General features: G+C 38.0%; 1 non-coding gene across 1 annotated transcript; it reads right to left on the minus strand.

Moving 5' to 3' along the window:
• Positions 1 to 15,583: 15,583 nt before the first annotated feature.
• LOC132653252 (U6 spliceosomal RNA) lies at positions 15,584 to 15,690 on the minus strand. The gene has a single exon (XR_009591034.1). It is a non-coding gene; the product is annotated as a U6 spliceosomal RNA (small nuclear RNA).
• Positions 15,691 to 15,955: the final 265 nt, after the last annotated feature.

Genomic DNA, 15,955 nt, shown 5'->3' on the forward strand with positions numbered 1-15,955 from the left:
ACTTGGAAAGGGGCAGGGAGGAGATGAGGGAGGGAGGGTGGGATTGGGAGGGAATGAGGAAGGGGGCTTTGAGTTTGAGCAGAGCCTGGTCGACAAAGCGAGTTCAGGACAGCCAAGGCTACACAGAGAACTCTGTCTCAAATAATAAACAAAAACTTAAACAAAACAAAAAGAGATTTTTGAAGGAGGAGGGGAGGGCCTCTGGATTATTACTTTGAGTTGACATTACATGACTCCACTACTCTGTGATGCGGGTAGATTCTTCCTACATTTTGCCTGATTAATCTTAGCTTGCCTGTGAATGGCTGGAATAAATATGGAGTGTCTTGGTGCCCCTGTGGGTTGAAGCTCCAATATTTGTAAATGTTCCTTTTGGCCCTTTTGCTCAAATGACTTAAAGTTTGCTAGAAAAATAATATCATAATTTTTTCTAGAACAAACCATACAGCCAAGTAATCTGTTAAACTGTATACTGCTGTTTGTGTCTTCCCAGGTCCCCCCCTAATCTGTTTTCAATCTGATGAGGAAAAAGAGATAGGACTGATTCTGGCCTGGATTCCCCTCTAGGTGCTTCTGCACTTCTGGGCAAAATTATTCCTGAAGAAGGGCGAGCAGCAACATGATGGCAAGTGTGGAGTGGCTCTTGTAAGTAGGGGGAAATAGTTTCCTGAGGGCCGAAGCACCTGCCAGAGAGATCAGAGGCCCTGTGGGGCAGGGTATATGAAGGAAAGGCTGCAAAACAGACGCAGGTGGCTTCTTTTTAGGCTCTCTGCCCCCAGCTTAAGGTTTCTCCTCAAGTGTGCTTAGTCTGAAATTGACACATGCTGCTTCTCAAACCTGGGGATCCATCCATTTTGCTACTTCGGAGTGGAGAAAAAGTTAACTGTACAGAATCACTTTCCATTTCCTCTCTCTCCTACTGAGTAGGTCTAATTAAAGAATATAGGTATAGTTAAGACTGCCTTCCTGTGATCAGAGCTCCTTATCAACTAGAGGGTAAACTGACCACAATTGAGTTTAAAACACAATGAGGACCTTGTTCTTGGGACTCTGGATACCACTCATCCCAATATTCAGGACGCAGAACACCAACTGAAATCATGGATGAAGTTGTTACTATCCATGAATGACAGGGACATGGGAGGGGTTGGTGGATGATGAGCCCATCTTTCTATCCAATTTCTGCCCTGTATGTGGAGCAGCATTTCTAGTCTAGGACAGAGAGAGACAGCACAGTCTAGTGTTTCTCACCAGTGACATTCCCAAATAGTAGGAACGCCTTGTGGGTACTCTTGACCTACATGGAATCTTCATCTCTAGTACTTTAACTTGTATCCAAGACATCTCTTTTGTCTCCAGTCTTCAAAGTAACTCCTCTCTAACATCAAATGGCTATGTAAGAGCTAAGAGGGCTACCCTTTCGGGGAGGGTGCTTTATTCATTTTTTCCTTTATAGAGTACAAGCAGACTCATAGTTTAAGTATCTGGCTTGAGAGAAAATTCTTCCTCAAGGAAGAACACACGAATTGGTTATCTGATAACAAATGATCAGACCTGAAAATATACACATACTAGTAACATTATATAGATCGATCAGGTTATACTTATATATCAATGGCCACAAGGTAAAAGAAAAAGGAGGAGGGGAAAGAGGAGAAGGAGGACCACACGTTCAAGGCCAATATCAGTTACATAGCAAGGTCAAAATAAGCTTGGACCACATCAGACCCTATCTCAGAGTCTTTAGGAGGAAGACAAAATGCAGTGGATTAACTCTTAAGAAGGCAGAGACTAATGTGTCAACCAAAGACCATGCATAGAGAGGACATAGACCCCCTGTAGAGATGTAGCCAACAGACAGCTAAGTCTCCATGTGAGTTCCCTAGTAAGAGGGGAAGAGACAGTCTCTGCTATGAACTCTGTTACCTGTTCCTTGATCACTTCTCCATGGCTGGGTGACCTAGCCAGCCCACAGAAGAGGAGGATACAAACACTCTGATGGGACCTGATAGGCTAGGTTCAGACATTAGGGGAGGAGGACTTCCAGTATCAGTGGATTAGGGAAGAAGAATACGGGATGAAGAGAGAGGGAGAGTGGGACCAGGAGGAGAGGAGGGTTGGGGCTACAACTGGGATACAACATGAATAAAATTGTAAAAAAAAAAAAAAACACAATAATAATAATAATAATAATAATAATAAACCTTTTCCCCCATCCTACCCCCCCAAGAGGCTGACACAGGCATAGCTCCACCTAGTGGTAGATTCTATTCCTTACTACAAAAAAATGAGAAGAAATTTGAGAAACAAAAATAAATAAATAAAAGGCACACGTGACTTCGTGATATGTATATCTGATAATCTATTTACAAAAGATATTGTAGGCAAACATAACCCATCAAAGCCAAGATGTTGGAAGATTGTTCTCTCTTTTCCCATCATGCTCTTGCTTTAGTAAGCCATGCCAAGCATTTGTAACTGTCCCTGACGCCTAGAGCAGTTTTCACAACCAGTACACCTGAAGGTGCCTCAGGTGTAGTCACTGCTACTGCTACCTCCCTGCTGCCAGCTACAAACTCCAGAAACCCTTTGGAGAATAATACCAAATCCTCTCCAGCATTTCAAAGCCACAAAATAATGGACTTCAGAAGGCAAGAAACCTAAGTGACTCCTCTACTTATGTCACATCCTAGCTGTGCAGTCTGGGGAAAATGAAATAATTTTGTGGCATCTCTTCCATCCTCCATAAAACATAGGTATTAATAATGGCATTTACGGTTTTGCTACAACTCTATTGTGCAATGAAATGTAATAGTGTCCATTACACAGTGACCAGAAGGTTGCTGGTAGAAATGGCTCTTGCAATTGTTCGTTAGGGCTTGTTTTGACGTGACCGTTTATAAATCATTAAAACATAAGTCACAGATGGATGTAATTAACTCACAACATAATTTGCTTAGTTAATATAAAATTTTAAAGAGTCTCTGTCTAGTGTCCCTTCCTTGAAGTGCACCCACTGTTGGCCACATTTGTGCTTTGTGACCATTAGTTAACAAAGGAGTAATGTGGGCTAAATTTCAGATTTACTTGAAAATTTTGCTTTCTCGAAGAATCACCTCATGAATGTACCAAGCAGGATAGCTGGTGTAGCAGCACGGTTTAGCATTGAGCGACGTCCATCCTCTGCCCTACTCATTCTATGTCTGGAGACTTTTGCCTTTCATAAATGAATCCCATTGGTTTAGTCCATAAACAATATTCTCTTTGAATACTTACTATGAGTTTGGAACATGGTTATAGAAAGTATATGAGTATGAAACTAAAACGATATTATGACTGCAATAAGAAATAGTAGACAGACACACAAACAAGCCAAAATATGAAATTAAATTATATCACTTGCGTATAACAAAAAAAGATGATAGAAATTTCATGAATTGACTAATAAAGGCAGCTGTGTGTGTATAGATGTATATTTATTAATTTATTAAGTTTGTTTTATCTATATAAGTTTATTAGGCTTGCAGCAAATATATATGTATGTATACATACATACATATGCATATATATTATGTGAACAGTCATTTAATGATATTTAACATCCTGCTTCCAGCTAGTAGCCTTTAGAATAACCCAAAACTTGTGGCTAAGTGGCTGATGGAGAGACTGTAAGAGAAGTCTCTTTCCTTGAGGTTTTGTTTTTTTCTATATCTGAATTTTACTTCTCTCTGTAAGCATTTAACTTTTATTTTGTCTGTCATCTCATGTCATCTGGGTCACACTTCCCACACCTCTGGCATCATATCATCTGCCATATTATCTCCCATTGTATTGTTCAGTTAAGCATTTAGATCATACCTCTACATTCAGTGATGCCTTATCAATAAACTCATGCCTTCCCTTTTACTGTAACTCGTGGTCAATTTTGCAATCTAGGTGGATCCTGTAATGTGTTACCCAAGTTCTTTATCTTCTATAACTTGACCTCTGTGCTCAGCAGCAGCTTGTCTCTACTGTGCCAAGCAGACTTGTCACCACCCATAGCTGCTTAACTAGTTTCTGAAAACATCAAAATGGAAAAAGATTTAATCTCAGGCCATCATTATAACACTTTTCTCATAAATCTTCCTATCATTTTTCCTCTCCAGAACACCCATTATCAAAAAATCTTCCCTTTCACTAGTGAGGACCTCTTGTCCTTTGATCTAGTCTTTCATAAGACCCTTTGGGATTCCAGGAAATCCAACTCAGACTAGCTCAAGCATAAAAGGAAAATTTAATATAAGATGCAGGTACAGCTCACAGAATCAAATGAATGGAAGGAATAGAACTGGACTTCAAAAGGTTTGTGAATCAGAAACAGCAAAGGCACTAGGGTCTCAGGCAGTATTTCCAAGTTCAACTCTGTTCTTTCTGTGTGTTTCTCTTCTTGCTTGAAACATTTTCTGTGCCTTCTCAGTCAGCGGTAAGAGAATTCCACTGCAAAGCTGCTGTATTTGCATGACCTCATTGCTAGCCAAACTCAGATCAAATGACTCTATGAATTCTGATGCACAAAAAAAGCTTAGGCTTTCATAGGCTGGTAAGGACCCCAAGCCAGGGAAACATCATTAAGGTTGATCCCTTGGCAATTAACTGTCACTGAGAGTTGATTCCCTAGGCAACTAACTGAGGTATTGAGGATACAGTCAGATAAATATGACTGCCAAGTACCATAAAAGGGCAGGTTTTGTAAGCAGAGTAGACATAACACAGAAGTACAAACCTCTTTTGTTTCTCCAACTAATGTCATACACATAAACTTGCAGGATGCTGAATTTACATGCTCTGAATGCAGTGATATTCTAGGTTGCTGAATTATAACCAAATGCTCTGTCCCTTAGTAAATTTTAACCCAGGGGCCTTCACAATAATAATGACTTTAGCTATTTTTACCTGCTGGATATCCTGCCTTACAGAAGAAAATGTAATTGTGTATGTTTACAAAATTGAAAAATGCTTATTTTAGTGACAGCCAATCATCCCAATACTTCTTATATCAATCCATAATTAATACAAGTTCATAATTCCATTCTTTTACTATTCCAAATTTACAGCAAATTCTCAAAAATGTCAAGCATGTTCTTATCATTTACCAAGCTGTTTTACTTCATGCAGTTTCATTCTCTCCAGAACCTCAGAAATATTTGAAGCTAACAAATAACAACTCTCCAAGTCACTCAATGGCGGGACTCAACTATGACTTGATCTCTAGCCCTAGTCTAGATCTTAGCAACTACCTGTCAGCCAGTTATTCTTTCTTCTGAACCTGACAGTATTTCCTACTCCTCATCACAATGTCCCCAGTCCACTCCAAGTCTCTAAAGCATCATCTACTGCACCCATTTCTTTGTTTCTGAATTGATTTTTATATCTTTAGATGTTTCCCATAGTATTCAATCTAACTCTCCTCCTTCGATATTTACCATCAGTGTGTGCTGCTTCCTTTAACCCTCTGTACCAGACACTTCTTCAGAACAACGCTGCTTTCAACATCTACTTTTTAACTATTCATTCACTTCAAAACGTGACAACATTTCATTTGTCAACCGCATCAGCATCTCCTAATCTTTTCCTTTTCCTATATCTCCTTCATCGCTATCTTCCCTTTCTCTTAACTCTTTTTTTTACTTTTTATTATTATTATTATTGATTACACTTTACTCATTTTGTATCCCCCCATAAGCCCCTCCCTCCTCCCCTCCTGATCCCACCCTTCCTCCCCTTTCTGCATGCATGCCCCTCCCCAAATCCACTGATAGGGGAGGTCCTCCTCTCCTTCCTTCTGATCTTAGTCTATCACATCACATCAGGAATGGCTGCATTGTCTTCTTCTGTGGCATGGTAAGGCTGCTCCCCCTCAGGGGGGAGGTGATCAAAGAGCAGGCCAATCAGATTGTGTCAGAGGCAGTCCCTCTTCCCATTACTATGTAACCCACTTGGACACTGAACTACTATGGGCTACATCTGTGCAGGGGTTCTAGGTTATCTCCATGAATAGTCCTTGGTTGGAGTATGAGTCTCTGGGAAGTTCCCTGTGTTCAAATTTTCTTGTTCTGTTGCTCTCCTTGCGGAGTTCCTGTCCTCTCCAGCTCTTGCTATTTCCCACTTCTTAAATAAAATTCCATTCACTCTGTCCAACAGTTGCCCATCAGGCTCAACATCTGCTTTGATAGTCTGCAGGGCAGAGGCTTTCAGAGGCCCTCTGTGGCAGGTTCCTAGGTTGTTTCCTGTTTTCTTCTTCTTCTGATGTCCATCCTCTTTGCCTTTCAGGATGGGGATTGAGAATTTTAGTTAGGGTCCTCTCTTTTGCTTAGTTTGTTTAGATGTACCGATTTTAGTGGGTTTATCCTATGTTGTATGTTTATATGAGTGAGTATATACCGTGTGTGTCTTTTTGCTTCTGGGACAACTCACTCAGGATGATCCTTTCCAGGTCCCACCATTTACCTGCAAATTTCATAATTTTTCATTGCTGAGTAATACTCCATTGTATAGATGTACCACAGGAATGGAACATCACATCTGTTATGCATTTTAACCTAATGCCCCTCACTCATTATCTAATCCTTCTGGATATCAGAAATGCTGAAAAAATAGCATTATTCCCTTGCTAAAATGCCGTCTAATATGTTGATAACTATGTGGCCAGTTTGCTACAGAAAGGGAAAGAAAAAAAATATCAGTGAGTCATTGATAATTTTTGTGAGGAAGAAAAATGGCTACTGTTCTATAGTGAGACAAATGAGTCAGATAAAAAACTGCAAAACTTGTAGGCTTAGATTTTTTTTAAAACACCTACTTTATTTAAGGCTTTTTTTTAATTAGCTACTTTATTTAAATGTCCCTACTTCACTTCCACCACCACCCCTAACCTTATGTAGGAGATTAGTAGGGAAAGGGTTTGTAGACCTCTTTTAGCTACTTCCTGATGATTAGAATCCTTGGTTCTTTGGGGATATACCAATCTCAGTCATCAGGATACCAGCAGTGCAGTCAAACAGCAAAGCAACAAACCGCAGCAGCAGCAGCAGCAGCAGCAAACAGCAAGCAACAGCAACAGAGATGGTACCACTCAGAAAGAGCAGCAAGACTCTGCCCAAAAGCACAAGCCCTCCAGAGCACAGACTCTACCAAAGCAGCATGAAAAGTTCTCTGGAGCATCTCCCTCTGCAAAAACGAGCAAAGTGATGTGAACTGCTGCAAAGCATAGAGATGAAAAAAGTGTTATCGCACTGTCTGTGGGCTTCTATTCATCCATTCTCAGAGTTCACATGAGGATGTTCTCCATCTCACAAAATACATGCTCCTTGATCACCTCCCCCTGGTTGGGGCGGGGGGCAGACTTACCAGGCCACAGAGGAAGACTATGAAAGACAGTATTGATGAGACCTGATAGGTTAGGTTCAGATGGAAGGGGAGGAGGTCCTCCCCTATCAGTGGACTGGGGAAGGGGCAGGGAAGAGATGAGGGAGGAGGGGCAGGATTGGGAGGAGACTAGAGAGGACTAGGGTGGGGCTACAGCTGGAATACAAAGTGAATAAATTATAATAAATTTTTAAAAGTAAATTAAAAAATAAATTAAAAAAATGCTCCTTGAAAAAGGAAGTTTCCAGGTGACAAATGCCATGCACCTTTTCAAGGGTGCTATTTTCCATGGGGACAAAATATTTCTAAATCCCACACTTGGAACCAAAACAAAAAATATATATTCACATGATACAACTGAGTTCCCATGAAAGAAACCATAAAGTTCTACTTCAAAAGCTGAATCCTCTTCATTTTTTTCTATGTATTGGCTGAATATATAAGTAGAAAGCAAAACCTTTAATAAAAAACATCCTTTGATAATAAAATCATAAGCATTTGCTAAAATGTGGAAAGATCCTGGTCTTTACTTGACAGTGCTAGGAGTGACTAAAGCAAACCTGGGAGTGTTGGCTTGCTTATTTCTTGTTCTGCCAAGGTAAACTTTCCTTTACTTAAGTCACTTTATCTTTTTATGATCACCTCTCTTCTCACTCATTTTGCTTTTTGTAAATTTAAATCTATTTCTTATAATTTGTTCACTTTACATCCCAATTGTAGACCCATCCTTCATCTCCTCCAGGTCCTACCCTCCACCCTTCTACCTCCTATTCCCCTCCCCTAGTCTTCAGAAAGGGAGGCCCTCCTCCCCTACCATGTGACCCCAGCCTATCCAGTCTCCTTAGGATTGCCTGCATCCCTCTTCTGTGATCTAGCAAGACCCCTACCCAGCTCCACCCTGAAAGATCTTCCAGAGGTATCTCCATCTCAAGCTGTACTATACACCAACAGTGATAGTAACTGCATGGTACTGGCATAGAAACAGACAGGTAGATCAAAAGAATTGAATTAAAGACCCAGAAATAAACTCACACACCTAAGGATACTTGATTTTGACAAAGGAGGAAAAAACATACAATGGAAAAAAAGATAGCATCTTCAACAAATGGTGTTGGTCTAACTGAATGTCTACATGTAGAAAAATGCAAATAATCCATATTTATCTCCCTGCACTAAAGTCCAAGTAGATCAAAAATCCCATTTTGATTTTAAACCAGTTTAATACTTTAACTATAACATCTCACATAGAGAGCACAGGGCAGACTGACATACATTGTATTTATTTTTTAAAAAATTGAATGTTATCTTAGCTGCCCCCTTCTCCAAAGACACCTATTTTAGTTTAAGCAATGTCCAAGCTCCCTAGAAGTTTAATTTATTCAGTCAAGCATAGTACACCTTTGCCTAGATGGAGCCCTCAAATATGGCTTGCCTTCTCCCCTTTCAGCTTTCTAAATTGGTGTTAAAAGTCAAGTGCCAGCTACTGGGGAGCTGAGGGTTTTTGTTGTTGTTGTTGTTTTGTTTTGTTTTGTTTTTTATCTAGGAGTTCCTAGGCAGTCCCTCCTCTATGTTTGAGAAATCTGTTCACACCTTTATTGTAATATTCAAAACCTTCTATGGCAGTGATCTGTTTACCTGTCTCTCCTACACTGTGTGTACCAGGAGATAAAGAATAGTTCCGGAGCTAAGTGAGTCCAGATCCCTGCCCTACTATCTGGCATGGAGTAGAAATTAAATTAATTATTCTGGTGAGTAATAAGTCATGCTTGTTAGGCCTTGAGAGCAAATGTCAGACAATAGACAGATTTTTATTTTCTTTGTAAATCCTAAAATGATGAGAGCACTAAAACCGTATATGGTATTAGACAACACTAACAGAACACTGGCTGGAATGGGGCACATATGTATCAGGTATAAAAGCCACAGTTTTACCAGGCAAATAATAGATAGATGCTGCTTTCACATCATTTCTGTGCTGCCAATACATGAGTAAGGAAAGCATCAATAAAAATAATCCCAGTGCTATCATTAAATTTCTATGTTCTTACAGTTTTTTTCTTTAAGAAGCCCTCAAAATGAATTTTCTTGAGCTAAACAGGTAACACCCATGTCTTTGTGGCATTGTCTTTCTTGTCCTTTATGCTAATCACTAGAGGAAGAAGCAATTGTTGTTTCTTCTATTATTACACCTGTAAGGTCCACCGATTACACAATTACACGTATGTCTCCTCCCTCCAGATGCCTTATTTGCTTTAGAAGGGAAAAGAAAGCAGGCATGAGAATGAGAACTGAAGAATGTTCCTTGTTAGCTGTAGGTCTGCATTCCAACTATGCATCACGTTTCAGACAAAATTCTTCACATCATTATCTGTCTCATCAAAAGTGAAGCTTAAACAGTCTTGTTTATTTCTAATACCTAAGCCCCATTTCTGTAAGGAAATTCTTTGTATTTTTCCAAACAAAGTCAAGTCATTCCTCATAATGACAACTAAGCACCTTTCTCGACTCTAAAGTGGGCAAAATATTGATGTCATGGTAAGGATTACACCTCACCATCACTCATTTGAGAAATGTGGGGCCCAGTAGTCTTACAGATCATTACAGGTCTTTTCCTGTGCACACACTACACATCAGATACACTAAGTCATATGTTTTTGTCAAGACATAATTTATGGCTGAATCATCCACATTGACATGACCATAGAACACTCTTAGATTTCATCAGCATGTTTGCCCACACCAGCCTAGCAGTATGCTCTAAGTTGTTAGCCTTTCTAGAAACCTGAAGTACAGGATATACGATAGTATCCACAGAGACAGCTACTGTGTTAAACAGATTATATCTCACCCAAAAAACAAATGTCTTTGGAACTTGAAGCAGTAACCACAAGTTTCTAGTCATCATTCTAAATATCAGCACTAACAGGAATGAATCTTTACAAAGGGGGGAGGGGATTCAGATACATTCAGCCCCATCTGATTTTTCAGATTTTCACTGTAGTTTGTTTTTGCTATTTCATCTTTACTTATTACATATAATATGTCACTACTTGATAAAGCAGGTATAAAAGAATCCTCATACAATTCACATGTACTATTAATTGTTTTAGTATTTCTGGTTTTGAAGCAATTACACATTTTCATTTCCTCCATGTCCTAATTGGACTACGGCATAGCCTTTAAATGGTTATCATTATCAGTGCCATTATCTAGACTTGGTACCTTTGATGTACAAATATGCGGTCTGCATCCTACAAAAAACTTCCCACTGGGAAAAAAAAAATCTCATGGCAAGTGTGATGTTTTCTTTTTATTCTTTGTTATATATACATCATCTTAGTGAAACTTCCCTTCAAACACTTCAAACTATTTAAAAGGAAACCTGAGCTTTCAATCAGTCCAGATAGAGGTTATTTTTCCAATAAAATTATTTTCTAGTAGAAAAAGAAGGACTCTGAAAGGTATATTACTCTATTACTACATTACTGTTTATTCTGAAGTAAAGCTCCTATCACCAGTGAAAATTATTGAACTTGAGGCTCAAATGATTCACGTACATCAGTTTGCAACAGAAGACACATACTTCTAATTTATTTTTCAGAAGACACATACTAATTTATTTTTCAAAAATATTTCACAGAAAACCATACCGACTGTTTTTCACAACTTTTTGAACTTCACAGCAGTTCTTCAGCCAAGACTTAGTGAAAATAATACTTTTCTACCGAGTATGTCAGGACTAAATGGAATGTGCAGTATATATGATTATATCGGTTTATATAAGTTTCTTGTTGCAGATGAGGTTCCCTCTCTTTGTGAGTTTCTTCATGTATTATACACACTATGCAGAAGGCTAAGTATTCATTCAGTAAAAAACAATTCATTCTAGGTTTGGTTTGGTTTTTTTAATGAGTAACTTTGTGGTTTAGACTTGGAATAAACTTGTTTTTTATAGATTATAAAATACACCAAATTATTTCAAGAAAAAAAAACAGTACAATGTATAAAATACCATCCAGGTAAGATAATGTAATTTGTTCTTTTAAAATATTAATATATAAGCTATATAAGTCATGGGACTCACTTGTAATTAAAATTGTTGACTGAGATTCAATATTACCGGCACATATTGAACAATTACTTGAAAAAAGAGGATTTCAGAAGGTGGGCAGAAGTGGTGCTGTACATTTTTAATCTTCCTTTATCTCCACAGAAAAACATTTTAGGTTAAAGACAAATAAAACCAGGGTCATTTAGTTAGAGCACAAGGCATAGTTGGCCAAAATGAGACTTCATCTTAAAAAAGAGGAAAAAAAGAAAAAAAAACAAGTTAAAATCAGCATTAGAAATCAGAACAAAACAAATACTGAATTGTTATTTCCACAGATTACAGGAGGAAAGGCAATCCACCAACACACTCAAGACTACATGATACCAGCATCTGTAGGGATAAGAGGAAAACCACATACAGAGTATGAGGGAGTTTGAGAGAAAGAGAATGCTAATCATTAGTAGTGCTCTTTAGAAAGCAGGGACAAATTTTGGCACAGCAGCAAACTACAGAGAGAATCTATGGCTTTTTCCAAAAATGAACAGAACAAAGAAACCCTGGTGACTCTAGGAACTGACAGGGCTCCTTTCAAGGACTCAGGAATATGCACTGAAGAAATGTTGTAGAAGACAATGAGAACCAAATGAGATAAAGACACAATGAGAAAAGAGTAGCGAAAAGTACAAACTGAATTCTAGAAAACACACAGCATATTTCTAAATATAGCAGAAAACAACCAAAGCTTACAACAGTCAATGAAAATTACTAGTAAGAGGCTATGTCTATAGAGTGACCAATTGATTAGAACTGCAACCATATGGACATTTTGGGATGCTGCAGGACCAAAGGCCAATTACCTCATGTGGGACTAGCTTTAGCCACCTGAATCCATTCCTTGTCTACTTATCTGTCAAAATAGCATCCATTGACTAATAAATAAAAACTTTTTAGAGTCTCTTAACTCAGGTGACACAACAAAGGCAATATACAGCAAGCCAATAGCTAACCTTAAGTTAAATGGAGATAAGCTTAAAACATTCCCACCAAAAGCAGCCGCAAGACAAGACTGCCCACTCTCACCATATCTCTTCAATATAATAATATAATACTTGAAGTTCTGCTAAAGAAATAAAACAAGTAAAGGAGATCAAGGGGATAGAAGTTGGAAAAGAAGAAGTGAAAGTATAGCTATTCACAGATGATATGATAATATACATAAATGACCCCCAGGTTGATAAACACCTTCAGCAAAATGTCTGAATACAAAATTAACTCAAAAAAATCAGTAGCCCTCCTTTACACAGACGACAAAATGGCTGAGAAAGAAATTAGGGAAACAACACCCTTCATAATACCAACAAATAATATACCAAAAAAAAAAAAATGGTGTAACTCTAACCAAGCAAATGAAAGACCTATATGAGAAAAACTTCAAGTCTTTGACGATATTGAAGAAGACACTTAATATCCACCAAATCCAAAACTAATACTGTCACCAGATAACATCTAAGACCTATTTTGGGGAAAGGTTCCCCAAAATAAAATCAAGAATACACAAACAATATAATTAAATCTATAAGAATCATAGAGAGATTGAAGAAGCAAGTATTTTTCTTTTTTTTTTTTTTTTTTTTTTTTTTTTAAGGGAGAAAGGGTTTATTTTAGTTCACCCTTCCAGGTTAATTATTGCAGAAAAGTCAAGGTGAAATAGCTAGTCACAACATGTCCTCAGAAGATCAGAGAAAAATTGCTTGTGCTGTTTGGTTTCCCTACTCTTACACAGCTCAAGGTTCACTGGAATGGGGGTGCTGCCCAAAGTGGGCTTAGTCTTCTTTTTTTTTTTTCTTTTTTTAAATTTTTTATTTAACTTTTATTAATTACACTTTATTCCTTTTGTATCCCCCCATAAGCCCCTTCCTCCTCCCCTCCCGGTCCCACCCTCCCCCTCTTTATGCATGCATGCCTCTCCCTAAGTCCACTGATAGGTGAGGTCCTCCTCTACTTCTTTCTGAACATTTTTGTTGTTGTTGTTCTTCTCAATGCAGTTTATTCAGGAACCTTGAACAATCTTCTGACCCTGGGGAAAGCCAGCCCACAGCTTAAATAGCCTCTGGGTAGCCAAACCCAGCGTGCCACGTGGGCAATGCAGATAGGTCCACATACACGGAAGCTGGCTCAGCAAGTATTTTTCAATTGGGTTAGTTTGTTGCTGTTTAATTTCTTGAGTTCCTTATATGTTTTGGATATTAGCTCTTTACTAGATGTAGACTTGGTGAAGATCTTTTCCCAAATCTATCGGCTGCCATTTTGTTCTATAGACAGTGTCTTTTGCCTTACAGAAGCTTTTCAGTTTCGTGAGGTCCCACTTATTAATTGTTGATCTCAAAGTCTGAGCTTTTAGTGTTCTGTTTAGGAAGTTGTCTCCTGTGCCAATGAGTTTAAAGCTCTTTGCTCCTTTCTCTTCTAATAGATTTAGTGTATCTGGTTTTATGTTGAGGTCTGTGATCTACTTGGACTTGAGTTTTTGCAAGGTGATAAATATGGATCTTTTTGCATGTTTTCTACATGTAGACCTCCAGTTAGACCAGCACCATTTGATGAAGATGCTTTCTTTCTTTTCCATTGTAAGGTTTTGGCTTTTTTGTCAAAAATCAAGTGGCTGTAGGTGTGTGGGTGAATTTATGGGTCTTCAATTTGATTCCATTGATCAATCAGTCTATTTATATTTCAGTACCATGAGATTTTTATTGCTATTGCTCTGTAGTACAACTTAAAGCCAGAGATGGAGATACCTCCAAAAGTTAATTTGTTGTATAGGATATTTTAGCTATTCTGAGTTTTTTATTTGTTTTTTGTTTTTGTTGTTTTTTTTTGTTTGTTTGTTTTTTAATATGAAGTTTAGAATTGTCCTGTCAAGGGGTATAAATAATATTGTTGGAAGCTTCATGGGAATGTCATTAAATCTATAGATTGCTTTTGGTAAGATGGCCATTTTTACTATGTTAATATTACCAATCCATGAGCATGGGAGAACTCACCATCTTCTAATATCTTCTTCAATTTCTTCAGAGACTTGAAATTCTTGTCAGTCAGGCCTTTTACTTGCTTGTTTAGCATTACACCAAGATATTTTATATTATTTGTGACTATTGTGAAGGGTATTGTTCTCCTATTTTTTTCTCAGTCTATTTGTTATTAGTATACAGGAGGGATACTGATTTCTTGAGTTAATCTTGTACCCAGCCACTTTGCTGAAGGTGTAGGAGTTCTCTGGTAGAATTTTGGGGGTCACGTATATGTACTATCATATCATCTGAGTCATAATGTTGGTTAATTTTATTTTTTCTCTGTTTAATTTCTGTCTTGATACATGTCTAGTGATGAGAGTGGGATGTTGAAATCTCCCACTGTTAGTGTGTGGAGTTCAATGTGTGACTTAAGCTTTATGAATCTTTCTATTAACATTTGTGTCATTGCATTTGGGACAGAGATAGTCAGAACTGAGATGTTGTCTTGGTGGATTTTCCCTTTGATAAGTATGAAGAGTCCTTCCCCATCTCTTTCGATTAATTTTGGTTGAAAGTCTATTTTATTAAATACTAGAATGGCTACTCCAGCTTGCTTCTTGGGACCTTTGACTGGAAAATCTTTTTCCAGACCTTTACTCTGAGATAAAGTCTATATTTGTTGCTGAGGGCGTGTTTCTTGTTCACAGCAGAATGATGCATCCTATTTTCTCATCCTTTCTGTTTACTTCTCTTCTTATAGTGGAATTGAGTCCATTGATGTTGAGAGATATTAATGATCAATAATTGTTAATTCCTGTTATTTTGATGTTTGTGGTGGTAGGGGGTATATGTGTGTGTTTCCCTTCTTTTGGTTTTGGTGATGCAGGGTTATTTATTTCCTGTGTTTTCCTGGGTGGTAGTTAGCCTCCTTGAGTTGGAGTTTTTCTACCAGTGTCTTCTGTAGATCAGGTTTTGTGGATAGATATTGCTTAACTCTTCTTTTTTGTTGTTGTTATGGAATATCTTATTTTCTCCATCTATGGTGATTGTGATTACAAGTGTTGCTGGGTATTGTAGTGTGAATTATCATCTGTGGTCTCTTAGTGTCTGTAACATGTAAAATATGGAAAAGTTCATGAATTTGCATCTCATTCTTGTGCAGGGACCATGCCGTTTTTCTCTGTATTGTTCCAATTTTTGTATATGTGCTTCTGAAACGAGTACAGCCATAGTCTTTTTACCAGGTTTACAGTACTAAGCATGAACTTCTTTCATTAGAGTGAGCCTGAAAGTGAAGCAGAAAATAGTTGTTTATTTCCATAGCAGATATTCACTATTTCACCAGTGGACTCATCCTGCCTTGTCAGATGTTATTGTAGTTAACAAGGTTTGTATCTGAGTAATTGTGTTCACACACACACACACACAAAATGTTTTTCAATACTGTGAAAATTAGCCATCAAGGAGGATGTTTCCAGCTCAGTTCCAG

The sequence above is a fragment of the Meriones unguiculatus genome, chromosome 3 (genome assembly GCF_030254825.1).
Source record: "Meriones unguiculatus strain TT.TT164.6M chromosome 3, Bangor_MerUng_6.1, whole genome shotgun sequence".
Classification (NCBI taxonomy): domain Eukaryota; kingdom Metazoa; phylum Chordata; class Mammalia; order Rodentia; family Muridae; genus Meriones; species Meriones unguiculatus.